We start from the raw sequence: 14,105 nt of genomic DNA on the forward strand, positions 1-14,105 counted from the left end.
GGAACAATGGATGAATAAAAATATTGATGTTTTAGTCAAAAATAAGAAAGATAGTATGTCAAATATAGACAACTGGGACCCAATCTTGAAGATTATAAGTGTAGGGGCACTCTTAAGTAGGAAATCAGGAAAAAATAAAGGAGATGTGAGATATCCGCAGACGACACAAAGGTCGGAGGTGTCGTTGACAGTGTAGAGGGCTGTTGTAGGCTGCAGCGGGACATTGACAGGATGCAGAGATGGGCTGAGAGGTGGCAGATGGAGTTCAACCTGGATAAATGCGAGTTGATGCATTTTGGAAGGTCGAATTTGAAAGCTGAGTACAGGATTAAGGATAGGATTCTTGGCAGTGTGGAGGAACAGAGGGATCTTGGTGTGCAGATACATAGATCCCTTAAAATGGCCACCCAAGTGGACAGGGTTGTTAAGAAAGCATATGGTGTTTTGGCTTTCATTAACAGGGGGATTGAGTTTAAGAGTCGTGAGATCTTGTTGCAGCTCTATAAAACTTTGGTTAGACCGCACTTGGAATACTGCGTCCAGTTCTGGGCGCCCTATTATAGGAAAGATGTGGGTGCTTTGGAGAGGGTTCAGAGGAGGTTTACGAGGATGCTGCCTGGACTGGAGGGCTTATCTTATGAAGAGAGGTTGACTGAGCTCGGTCTGTTTTCATTGGAGAAAAGGAGGAGGAGAGGGGACCTAATTGAGGTATACAAGATAATGAGAGGCATAGATAGAGTTGATAGCCAGAGACTATTTCCCAGGGCAGAAATGGCTAGCACGAGGGGTCATAGTTTTAAGCTAGTTGGTGGAAAGTATAGAGGGGATGTCAGAGGCAGGTTCTTTACGCAGAGAGTTGTGAGAGCATGGAATGCGTTGCCAGCAGCAGTTGTGGAAGCAAGGTCATTGGGGTCATTTAAGAGCCTGCTGGACATGTATATGGTCACAGAAATTTGAGGGTGCATACATGAGGATCAATGGTCGGCACAACATTGTGGGCTGAAGTGCCTGTTCTGTGCTGTACTGTTCTATGTTCTATGTTCTATAAGGTTAAGGTTAACCCAGAGATTCTAGAATTACATTAAAAGCAAAGAGCAAATACAGAAAGAAAAGGGCCCCTTACAGATCAATGAGGTCATCTCTATGTTGAACATTAGGAAATGGGAGAGATTCTAAATGAATACCTCATGTCAGATTTTACCGTGGAGAAAGAAATGGAGGCTAGAGAACTCAGGGAAACACGTATTGATATTTTGAAAACACTTCACATTGCAGACAAGGAAGTGCTGGAGGTCTTGGAAAACATGGAGATGGATAAAATCACTGGGGCCTGATCAAGTGTATCCCAGGGCACAAGAAATTAGAGGATTCCTTGCAGAATTATTTGTATCGGCTATAATCATGGGTGAAGTGTCGGAGGACTGGAAGATGGCTAATTCTGGATCCATTTTGTTTGTCATTTATATAAATAATTTTGGTGAAAATATAGAAGGCATGGTTAGTGAGTTTGCAGATATCACCAGAACTGGTGAGATATTGGACAGTGAAGAAGGGTATCTAAGATTACAAAGACATCTTGATCAATTGAGTCATGGGTTGAGGAGTGGCAGATGGAGTTTAATTTGGAAAAATGCAAGGTATTGCAGTTTGGTAAAACAAACAAGGCAGAAGTTATACAATTAATGGTAAGGCCCTAGATAGCATTTCAGAAGAGTGAGACCTTGGGATTCAGGTATCTAATTTTACAACAGGAACAAAAATTGCTGGAAAGGTCCAGCGGGTCTGGCAGCATCAGTGAAGAGGAATCAAAGTTAACGTTTCGGTTCTGGTGATCCTTCCTCAGAACTGATGGTAGCTCAGAAAATGTCATTTTTTAATGCAGAAGATAGGGTGGAGGGGAGTGGGTTATATATTGTGGTGGCATGATGGCACAGTGGTTAGTACTGCTACCTCACAGCGCCAGGGACCTGGGTTCAATGCCAGCCTCAGGCGACTGCCTGTGTGGAGTTTGCACATTCTCCCTGTGTCTGCGTGGGTTTCCTCTGGGTACTCCAGTTTCCTCCCACAGTCCAAGGATATGCAGGTTAAGCTGATTCACCATGCTAAATTGCCCATAGTGTTCAGGGAGGTGTAGATTAGGTGGGTTATAGGGGGATGGGTCTGGGTGGACTGCTACAAAGTTCAGTGTGGATTTTTAGGGCCTGTTTCCACACTGTAGGGATTCTATTCTATAGGTAGGGATAGAGCCCAAAGAGAGAGAAGAACAGTTGGACAGACAAAGGAGTGGATAGTGATCTGGCTAATGAGCTGCTAATGAAAACTGTTTGTGGCTAACATTGGGTTGTGTATAATATTAGAGTATGGTATCACAAGGCCTGGTGTGTGGGGGTAGGAGCTAGCCCTAAAGTTGTTGAACTTGATATTAAGTCCAAAAGCCTGTAGTGTCCCCCAAGTGGAAAATAAGGTGCTGTTTTTCCAGCTTTTGCTGAACTTCACTGGAGCACTGCAGCAAGCCTGAGGCAAAGATATTGGCCAGGGAACAAGGTGATGTGTTGAGCAACTGGAGGCTTAGGGTTCTTTTTGCAGGCAGAATGTAGATGTTCTGCAAAGCAGACACCCAGTCTATGCTTTGTTTCCCCAATGTAGAAGCGACCACATTGTGAGCAGGGAATGCAGTAGACTAGATTGTGTGAAGTGCAGGTGAAGTGCTGCTTCACCTGGAAGGTATATTTGGGCGTTTGGATACTGAGGAGGGAGGAGGTAAATGGGCAGGTGTTACACCTTTGGCAGTTGTGGAGGATGGTGCTGTGGGGCTGTGGAAGGTGTTGGGAATGAAGGACCAGGTTGTTCCAGAGGGAACAGTCCCTGCGGAAGGTGGCTGATTATTTTCTGGATGTGGATGCCGGTGGGATTGTAGGTAAGGACAAGGCAAACCCTGCCATTATGGCAGGGGGGAAGAGAGAGAGATTGAGAGCTGAAGTGTGGGAGATAGTTCGGACCTGATTGAGGGCCCTGTCAGTAATGATGCTGGGGACTCCACCACTGAGGAAGAAGGTGGACATTTTGGATGCTCCCTTGTCGAAGTTGGCATAATTAAAACATATGTGACAGAGACAGAGGAACTAGGAGAATGGAGCAAGTTGCGAGGATGTATAATGCAGGTAGCTGTGGGAGTCGGTGGGTTTATAATGAATATTACTGGCCGGTCATCCCCAGAAATAGAAACAGAGATGTCAAGGAAGAGAAGGGAGGAGCCAGAGATGGACCAGGTAAAAGTGAGGGCAGGGTAGAAATTGGAAGAGTAATGGATAAACTTTTCCGATTCTAGATGAGCGCAGGAAGCAGCACTGAAGATATCATCATAATATTAGAGAGAAAGAGTTGTGGTTAGAGGCTGGAATAGGACTGGTACAAAGAATGTCCCATGTACCCCACAAAGAGAGAGGTATAACTGGGGCCCATATGGTATCCATGGCCAACCTCTGGCGTGAGGAAAATGAGAGGAGTTAAAGGGAGGTTGTTTTGAGTGAAGACTAGCTTCATCAGATGGAGGAGGGTGCTGGTGGCTGGAGACAATTCAGGCCTTTGCTTCAGGAAGAAGCAGGGAGCCCTGATCCCATCCTGGTGGGGGATAGATGTGAAAATGGATATGGTGAAAAGGAAGCGGCAGCAACTGCAAATTTTGAAACCGGTGTAAAGCATCAGAGGAATCACGGATGTAAGTGGGCAGGGACTGTACTATTGGAGAAATGACCAAGTCGAGATAAGAAGAGAGGAGTTCTGTGGGGCAGGAGCAGGCTGAAACAATGGGTCTACCCAGATTTTCGGAAGGAAGTAGATGTGTCCTGGGTGGGGTTGTGATTTAGTGAGCTTGGAGGCAGTAGCAGTGGAGATCACTAGATGAAATGAGTTTAGAGACCACCAATGTTGGGGTCATGGTCCAGTGAGAGACAGGAGGTGGTATCTGAGAGCTGGTACTCAGTCAGTACACCAGACTACAACAGCACTCCTGTATCTGCAGGCTTAATAACAAATTCAGCGTTGGATCTGAGTGCATGCAGTACTGAGGCTTTGGTGCAGGGAGATAGGTTGGAATGGGTAAGAGGGGGCAGAGAAATTGAGGTGACCATTATCACATGACAGTTCTCAATGAATAGTTCGACTGCAGGTAGAAATCCAGATGAAGGGGTCCAGGTGGAAGGAAAGTGTTGGAGTTGGCGAAGGGGTCTGTGAGACGAGAAGAGGACTCTTGTCCAAAGAAATGGGCACAGAAGTGTAGACAACAGGAGAAGAATTTGATGTCATATTGAGAAGTTATTGGGATAACATCCCAATGATTTCTATACTACTATAAATTAATGCCCTTTATCTGCCGACACATAGGTATGCAGGCACTGCCTTAAAACTTCTTGCCCAACTAGAAATTAGGTGTAAAACTTTGTAACTCCTTATCTTCCTACACATCGGTATGCAGACACTGCCTTAAGCTTCCTGTCTGAATAGAATTAGAGTTAAACTGGGCGGCACGGCAGCTCAGTGGTTAGCACTGCAGCCTTGCAGCACCAGGGACCCAGGTTCGTTTCCAGCCTCGAGCAACTGTCTGTATGGAGTTTGCACATTCTCCCCGTGTCTGCATGGGTTTCCTCTGGGTGCTCCGGTTTCCTCCCACAGTCCAAAGATGTGTATGCTAGGTGGATTGGCCATGCTAAATTACCTGTAGTGATCAGGGGTATGTGGGTTATAGGGGTGTGGGTTTGGGTGGGATGCTCCAAAGGGCAGTGTGGACTTGTTAGGCTGAAGGGCCTGTTTCCACACTGCAGGGAATCTAATCTAATCTAATCCAAAACTGTGCAAATTTTTATCTTCCTGCACGGAGGTATGTGGAAACTGTCTCAAATAAGGTTAAGTGAGGAGCATTTGTAAAGGTGTGAGACTTCTGAAGTATGTAACTTCTGTCACTGACAAAGGGGCCAGGGCACTGACTTTGTTCAAGCCAGACACATCGGCAAAATTACATTGTCACGTTAACAACTTGAAATCGCCTCCAGCCATTAGCAGTCACTTCACGAACAATCAATACTATATCCTGGTCTTTTATGTTCTGGATGTAATAATTGTCTTGTATCCTGTCTTTGTCTGTTGTAATAATTGTTTCATGTATCATGTCATTGTGACATGTAAAATTGTTTTATGTATTATGCACTTAGTAAAGTATATAAAGCGGGTAATGTCCGCTGCTCGGGGAGGATTGCTTACGAGAGTCTGCACTCTGTGCCACGTTGAGTACAGTGATCTCCAACAGCTTGTACTTGCTTTGTAATAAAGAATTTGTGTTTTTCTAAACAGGTCAGTGTCTTGTTATTGCAGCAAGTCTGTGAGGGTCTCCGAAAATGAACCTAACATTTGGTGCAACGAGAAGGGTTCCAACGTGTACAGCAGTCTCACGTGGAGGGCTGAATAAGTGATCGTTTGAGTGTCGGTGGAATGAGACGGATGGGCCCGCAAGGTCTCTTTCACTAACCTACCACCCGTGCGACCCCTCGTCCCTGTGTGGTTCTGTACTGACGGAACCCTGAGATGACTCACGGTCTTGAACACTGATAAATCCTCACGCCTGGAGGTTAGAGTTCCCAGATTAGTAAAGAAAAAATCTGGGAGGTTAGAGTCCCCCGGTGGCCAGGGTTAGAGTATCTGAGTCAGGTAACTGGAAAAATCTGGGAGGTTAGAGTCCCTAAGTCTGGTAACTGGGAAAAATCCAGGAGGTTAGAGTCACCCGGTGGCTGGGGTTAGAGTCCCCAGGTCGGGTAACTGGAAAAAAGCCCAGGAGGTTAGAATCCCCTGGCGGCCAGTACGTGGACGACATCCTGTTGTTCACAGACAATAGTGAGGAACATGGCGCCCTAGTTAGTGAGTTGTTACAACTCCCGTGCAAGAGTGGGTTGAAGGTAGACCCTAAGGAGGCACAGATAGGGTTGAGGGAGGTCAAGTTCCTGGGACTGACCCTGAGGGCTGGAGAGCGCAGCATAAATGCAGCGCAGGCTAAAAGAGGTATTGGGGGATGGCTTGGTACATTTGAATAGTGCCCAGGAAGTAATCTACAAAATCTTCTGGGTTAGTCTTTCGATCAGGGGTCCCTGACATAATTAAACACATCTCTTGTGGCTTCCAAGGGGTATAGACCTGCATTGTATTTTGACCCCTTTGTGTTGGGTTTGGGTGAGGGACCGTGCGATTAGGAAATTGTCTGTGATTTTTCTTACGGGCGTCCTTCTTTAGGGGATGTTTATCCGAGGGTCTCTTCCAAACTCTGTCCTCAGATTCACATCCTCTGCTTGTGAATCGGGACTATCATACCCTTCACTACTTGTAGGGTCGCTAGGAAACACTAAACAGGTGCTAGAGGGTCAAGTGAACTGCACATGGGACTTATGTTTTCTCAGGCTTCTCTTACGGGTTTTAAAAGAATTCTGCCATTCCTCCTTTTGTCCACTAGCGGTCTGTCCTGTATTCTGTTTCCTGTTTGTCTGTTAGTTTTAGACCTAGTACGACGGGAGATAGGGTCTGTATAAGCCGCAGGTTTGTCAGGGGATTCATGTGGGCTGACTACTGAAGGGCTTGGAGATTCTATAGTTACTCGGGGAAACACTTGGGCTGATCTGGCTACTAAACAGGATGCTGCAGACCAAATTTTTATTATACCCTCTGTGAACAAGCAGGCGGTAAATCACACGCCTTCAGACAAGATGGGCATGCCAGATATAGTCACTGTTCGGCACTTACAGGGGGCGCGCCTGCTTCTGAAAAGAATATTTGGAAGGCGCATGGATGTTTGCATTCTGCATCCTCAGGCCTTTGGGTTACCCCAGTCGGCCAAGTGTGTGTACCTGATACTTTGCTACCTATGCTTGTTGACAGTCTGCATTCTGACACCCACCTTGGCAAGGAGGGAATGAGTGGTATTATGCTCCGTACCTGGCGGCACCCCAGACTGACTGAGGCAGCCCAGTCTCATATAGCATCATGTCTCACATGCCAGCAACACAGTGTGGGTCAGGGGGTGAGATGCTCTCCAAGAAAAACACCCTTGCCAGGTGGACTGTTTGAATGCATTCAGCTAGATTTTATTGAATTACCGTGCGCAAACTGTTATAAATATTGTCTTGTCATTATAGATGTATTCACTAGGTGGATAGAGGCTTTTCCAACGACAAACAACAAAACCTCAACAGTAGTAAAACTATTATTAACTGAAATAATACCGAGGTTTGGAGTGCCACGACAAATTAGTTCAGACAACGGCCCTCACTTTGTAGGAAAGATTAACAAGGAACTGTGTGATACATTACACATCCAACAGCAATCCCACTGTGCCTACCACCCCTGGGTGGCAGGGATAGTGGGAAGAACTAACGGAACACTTAAAACTAAATTGACCAAGTTGACATTAGAGACCGGCCTTATTTGACTAAATGTTTCGCCACTAGCCTTGTATCACATGCGAATAACACCCCACTTTACTACAGTGCTCTCAGCAGCAGAAATAGTCCATGGCCGACCCAGCAGAACACCATGGGATGCCAATAGCAGCCCACTCACCCAAATTGTCCTAAATGTGATGAGACAAGAAATGCAAAGGTACTTCTGGCAACTAACATCATCTTTAACGTTTCACCATTCACAGGTGAAGTGCACCTTCGGACCGCCTCTGCAAATGCCGGACCAAGGCCTCAAGATTCAGGATTGGTCTTCGTGGCTGCAGATTGGAGATTTTGTACTTGTCCGGGACTGGGATCGTCCCAAGCTTGGACCAAGGTGGAAAGGACCGTATCAAGTGTTTCTTCAGACTCCGACAGCTCTTAAAGTTAAAGGATAGAATCGTTGGATCCACCTAAGTGACTGCAAATGATGGATTTCCTCATCAGCTTGCAATTAATCCTTGGACTGAGTATTATTCTGCCCGTGCATGGCCAGCAGGGCAATCTGTTTTATAGAACACACATCCAGCTGCATGGGAATCAGGCAGCATGTTACCCACTAGCACGGCCTGTAGAAGTGTTATTTGTGGCAACACCTGCTTGGAATGTTTGTCAGCTTTATGAAGTAGAGTATTCCGGTAAACATTGCCGAGGGGAGAGGGGAACTTGGACGAGAGGTGTGCAGGGCAAGTGTGTGGAATTGGTAGTTAATGGCCCCTCTGATTGTGTGGACACTAGACCTAGGCATGGGAAGGAAGGGGCTAACTGTACAAATCCCAACAGCTATCCGTTTTGTTTTAATGGAACTGGGACTTGTTGTGTGCATGCTTTAATCACTAATCACCCCCATAACTTTTCCTGGCCCCATTGGTGCGTAAAGAGAAATTGCACCACTAGAGGAGGACTGTTGAACTGCCCCTGTTTAGAATCTAAGCCGATAACTGTGACCCTGGGTATACAGTGGACTTGTGGGGATTGCAATGGCACCCATGTAGAAACGGACTACGGGTCATATCCATTTAACTCCGCAAGCTTCCATTCATGTAAGAGTCAGTCCTCCTGGCATAGCTGTCAAGAAATACGTGAGCCTGTTACCTGCTACCCGGCTAAAAAGGGATTTGGTTTCCTCCTTAACGGGACCTTCACAACTGCCACTCCAACTCTGCCGGTGCTGTTTGCTGTTGGGACCATTGGGCCCCTCATGGTCCCTTGTCCCCAACAAGCACGAACTCAATGGTGAATTATCACATGCTTCCTGAACCGAGAGTTTTGCACTGCATGGCAGAACCCAGTTGCCTTGGACTCTTCCTTGGGATATGGCTTCCTGGGAACTGTCAGCTTGGGAGGCTCCCCAGGGGCGGTGGCCACAAAAAAATTGAAATTACCTTGTATGTGGACTCACCGCCTGGGAAACAGCGCAATGAAGGCTTTGGAGGCAGTCAACCCAGAATTAGCCGAACTTCGGCTCTATGCTCAGCAAACCCGGTATGCAATGGACTATCAATTGGCTCAGCAAGGAAGAGTATGCACTATTATAGGGGACAAGTGTATTACCCATGTCACCATCGAGTCCTATAACATTATCCAGGCTATTCAAGCCATACAGGGGCAGTTGGAACAGTACAGAGAGGGACCCCGACCTGGGGACGGCTTGTTGGGGTGGCTTATGACCGGTTCTTGGGGCTCATACTTGCTACATGGGTTAGTTGTTCCAGTAGTTCTGACTGCTGTACATTTATGGCATGCCTGAACCCTTGCTGCAGACTTGTGTTTGACAGGCTGGCAGCTCCTTTCTCGGCCCTGATATAGGTTATCATGAAATGATAAAAGGAGGGAATTAGATATTATTAGGATAACATCCTATACTTTTATAAATTAATGTCCTTTATCTGCCTACATATAGGTAGGCAGACACTGCCTTAAAACTTCCTGCCCAACGAGAAATTAGGTGTAAAACTTTGTAACTCCTTATCTTCCTGTAGATCGGTATGCAGACACTGCCTTAAGCTTCCTGTCTGAATAGAATTAGAATTAAACTATGCAAATCTTTATCTTTCTGCACAGTGGTATGTGGAAACTGTCTGAAATAAGGTTAGGTAAGGAGCATTTGTAAAAGTGTGAGACTTCTGAAGTATGTAACTCCTGTCTCTGACAAAGCGGCCAGGGCGCTGACTTTGTTTGAGCCAGACACATCAGCAACTTGAAATTACATTCCGTCACGTTAACAACTTGAAGTCGCCTCCTGCCATTAGCAGTCACTTCATGAATGATCGATACTATATCCTGGACTTTTATGCTCTTGATGTAATAATTGTTTTGTATCCTGTCTTTGTCTGTGGTAATAATTGTTTCATGTATCATGTCATGTGAGATGTAAAATTGTTTATGTATAATGCATTGAGCAAAGTATAAAAAGCGGGTACTGTCCGCTGCTCGGGGAGGATTGCTTAGGAGATGCTGCACTCTGTGCCACGTTGAGTACAGTGATCCTCCACAGCTTGTACTTGCTTTGTAATAAAGGATTTGTGTTTTTCTAAATAGGTCAATGTCTTGTTATTGCAGCAAGTCCATGAGGGTCTCCGAAAATGAACCTAACAATATAATGCACAAAATTCATGAAGGTGTGACGCAGAAGGAGAAAGCTGAGACCTTTGCTTAGTGCAGATTTTAGCATCAGAGAGCAGAAGGTCAGTAGAGATGGTGAATATGCGACAGGATTTGGGCTTTGGAGAGGGGTAGAGTCAGAGTGAAGTTACCTGCCACTCTAACAAACCACCCTGTTCCCTGGCCAATATCTATGTCTCATGCATGCTGCAGTGACCCAACATATTAAAGCATAAGCTAGAAGAGCAACATCTCATTTTCCGCTTGGGGACACTGCAGCCCTCTAGACTCAATGTCAAGTACAATAACTTTAGGGCTTGAACTCTCTTATGTCCTCGTCCCAACCCCACCAGGCCTTGTGATCCCATAGTCTGCTATTACATACAACACACTGTTAGCCACTAACAGTCTCCATTAACAGCTATTCACCATCCTAGCCAGACCATTCTCCACTCCTTTGTCTGTCCAACTAGTCTTCCTCTCTTTGGGCTCTATCCCCAGCTATTGTTTACGCCTCACCTCTTCCCTCCACCCACTCTTTCTTCTGCATAAAAATTGACATCTTCCTATCTACCATCAATTCAGAGGAAGGGTCACCAGATCTGAAACACTGACCCTGATTTCTCTTCACAGATCCTGCAAGACCTGCTGAGTTTTTCCAGCAATTTCTGTTGTTGTTTCTGATTTTCAGAGTCCGTAGTTCTTTCGGTTTTTATTCACATAACTTTTTGAAATTTGCATGATAGTTCGACACGATATTTAAGAAGTCATTTAGCAAGCTTGCCTTCATTACTCAGACTTTTGTGCATAAGAGTTGGGAAGGTCATGTTGAGGTTGTACAGATCATTTATGAGGCCTCTTCTGGAGTACTGTGTCCTGTTCTGGTTGCCCTGCTACAGGAAGGATGTTTTTAAACTGGGGAGGGTTCAAAAAAGATTTACCAGGCTGCTTGAAGGAACCCAGGATGAGGGTTTGAATTCTAAAAATAGTCTAGATAGGCTGGGACTATTTTCACTGGGAGCATAGGAGGTGACCTAATAGAGGTTATAAAACGAGGAGGGGCATAGATAAGGCGAATAGCTTTTCTCCAGGGTGGGGGTAATTCAAAACTATGGGACATATGGGTATGAGGGGCAACTCTTTCACACTGAGAGTAGTTCGTATGTCAAATGAATTGCCAGAGGACGTGGAATGCAGGTACAGTTACAACATTTAAAAGACATTTAGAAAAATGCCTGACTTAGGAAAGGTTTGGAGGGATATGGTCCAACACAGGCAAGTGGGATTAGTTTAGTTTGGGAACATGGTTGGTGTGGACTACTTGGACCGAAGGATCTGTTTCCATGATGTATTACATATGACTTTATGACTCTGAGACACCAGATGCTAAAACCTTCCATGAGTTGTTGGATTTAGTGAAGAAATTTCACAACCCCAAACCTCCTGTAATTCTGAGACATTATTGACTTTACTCAGTAATTCAAGAGCTAAGGAATCGAAATTGAGATTTTAGTCAGGGTTAAGATGACTGACAGAGGCATGTGACTTGGTTTAACCCTTAATATCACGCTGAGACTGTTCGATACGGAATTAATGATGTAAGCATGCAAAAGCGCTTACTAGCTGAAGCCCAACTGGATTTCGAACAGGCTGGACAACTGGATAAAAAACAAAAGAACTGTGGATGCTGTGAATCAGAAACACAAACAGCAGTTGCTGGAAAAGCTCAGCAGGTCTGACAACATCTGTTGAGAGAAATTGGAGTTAACATTTTGGGTCAGAGAATACCTGTTTGCAGGCACTACAACTAGCTTTATCATTGGAAAATGCGAGAAGTGGAGCATATGAGTCACAGGGTTTTCTGATGGAAATGAATACTCTCGCCAGTCTGATTGACTTTGGGGAACACCACTTGAGTTGAGACAATTGCATAACCTCACCTAGCCTGTATCCAAACCCCAAAACCAAGGCAACCTCTGCCAAACGATTAAAATTTTCCTCAGGACTTGGGCTAGCAAGCCATTCTAGTTGTTGCCGGTGTGCATGCTCAAGACAGCAGAAGAGTCCCAACGGACATAACTTGAGTAACAGAAGTCATAGGCCAGTACCCAGGAGTGTCCACACCTTGGAAAGTTCTCCTGCATCTGCATTGGAAAAATTAAATTGCTTAGCAGCATCCGAATTGGAACCAATCAAAATAAATGTCTGGTTAAATAGTTACCTGGTTCAAATAGTGGTCAATACTGGCATGGCTGTAACAGCGATAGTGGAATCAGTCAACTCTTATGTTTGCGCAAGACCTTGGCTAGACTGAGAATCTGTACAAGGGAACCTTTACAGATTAAGGGTACAACTTTGGTTCTGGTCTCTTAAGGTTCAAAGAACAAAGAAAATTACGGCACAGGAACAGGCCCTTCAGCCCTCCAAGCCTGCCCCGATTGAGATCCTCTGTCAAAACCTGTCATCTGTTTTCTAAGGGTCTGTATCCCTTTGCTCCCTGCTGATCCATATACCTGTCCAGATACATCTTAAAAGACACTGTCATGTCTGCGACTACCACCTCCGCTGGCAATGCGTTCCAGGAACCCATCACCCTCTGTGTAAAGAACTTTCCACGCATATCTTCATAAACTTTCCTCCTCTCACTTTGAACTCATGACCCTGAATAATTGAGGCCCCCACTCTGGGAAAAAGCTTCTTGCTATCCACCTCATCTATACCCCTCATGATTTTATAGACCTCAATCAGGTCCCCCCTCAATCTCCGTCTTTCTGATGAAAATAATCCTAATCTACTCAACCTTTCTTCATAGCCAGCACCCTCCATACAAGGCAACATCCTGGAGAACCTTCTCTGCACCCTTTCCAAAATATCCACATCCTTTTGGTAATGTGACGACCAGAACTGTACGCAGTACACTAAATGTGGCCAAACCAAAGTCTTATACAACTGTAACATGACCTGCCAACTCTTGTACTCAATACACTATCCAATGAAGGAAAGCCAGCCATCTGCCTTCTTGACCACTCTATTGACCGGCGTTGCCACCTTCAGGGAACAATGGATCTGAACACCCAGATCTCTCTGTTCATCGATTTTCCCCAGGGCTTTTCTATTTACTGTATAGTTTGCTCTTGAATTAGATCTTCCAAAATGCATCACCTCGCATTTGCCCAGATTGAACTCCATCTGCCATTTTTCTGCCCAACTCTCCATTCTATCTATATACTGCTGCAATCTCTGACTGCCCCCTTCACTATCTGCTACTCCACCAATCTTAGCGTCATCTGCAAACTTGCTGATCAGGCCACCTACACCTTCCTCCAAATCATTTACGTATCACAAACAACAGTGGTCCCAGCACAGATCCCTGTGGAACGCCACTGGTCACAGGTCTCCAATTTGAGAAACTCCCTTCCACCATTACTCTCTGTCTCCTGTTACCTAACCAGTTTTTTATCCATCTAGCTACCACACCCTGGACCCCACGTGACTTCACTTTCTCCATCAGCCTGCCATGGGGAACCTTATCAAATGCCTTACTGAAGTCCATGTATATGACATCTATAGCCTTTCCCTCATCAATCAACTTTTTCACGCCTTCAAAGAATTCTATTAAGTTGGTAAGACATGACCTTCCCTGCACAAAACCATGCTGTCTATCACTGATAAGTCCATTTTCCTCCAAATGGAAATAGATCCTATCCCTCAGTATCTTCTCTAGCAACTTCCCTACCACTGACGTCAAGCTCTCAGTCGATAATTACCTGGATAATCCCTGCTACCCTTCTTAAACAACGGGACAACATTAGCAATTCTCCAGTCCACCCGTGTTTAAGGATGCTGCAAAGAAAACTGTTAAGGCCCCTGCTATCCTCTCTTACTTCCATCAATAACCTGGGAGAGATCCCATTCGGACCTGGGGACTTGTCCACCTTAATGTCTTTTGGGATACCCAACGCCTCCTCCCTTCTTATGCCGACTTGACCTAGAGTAATCAAACATCTATCCCTAACCTCAACATCT

This window comes from Stegostoma tigrinum, chromosome 10, assembly GCF_030684315.1.
Source record: "Stegostoma tigrinum isolate sSteTig4 chromosome 10, sSteTig4.hap1, whole genome shotgun sequence".
NCBI classification, from domain to species: domain Eukaryota; kingdom Metazoa; phylum Chordata; class Chondrichthyes; order Orectolobiformes; family Stegostomatidae; genus Stegostoma; species Stegostoma tigrinum.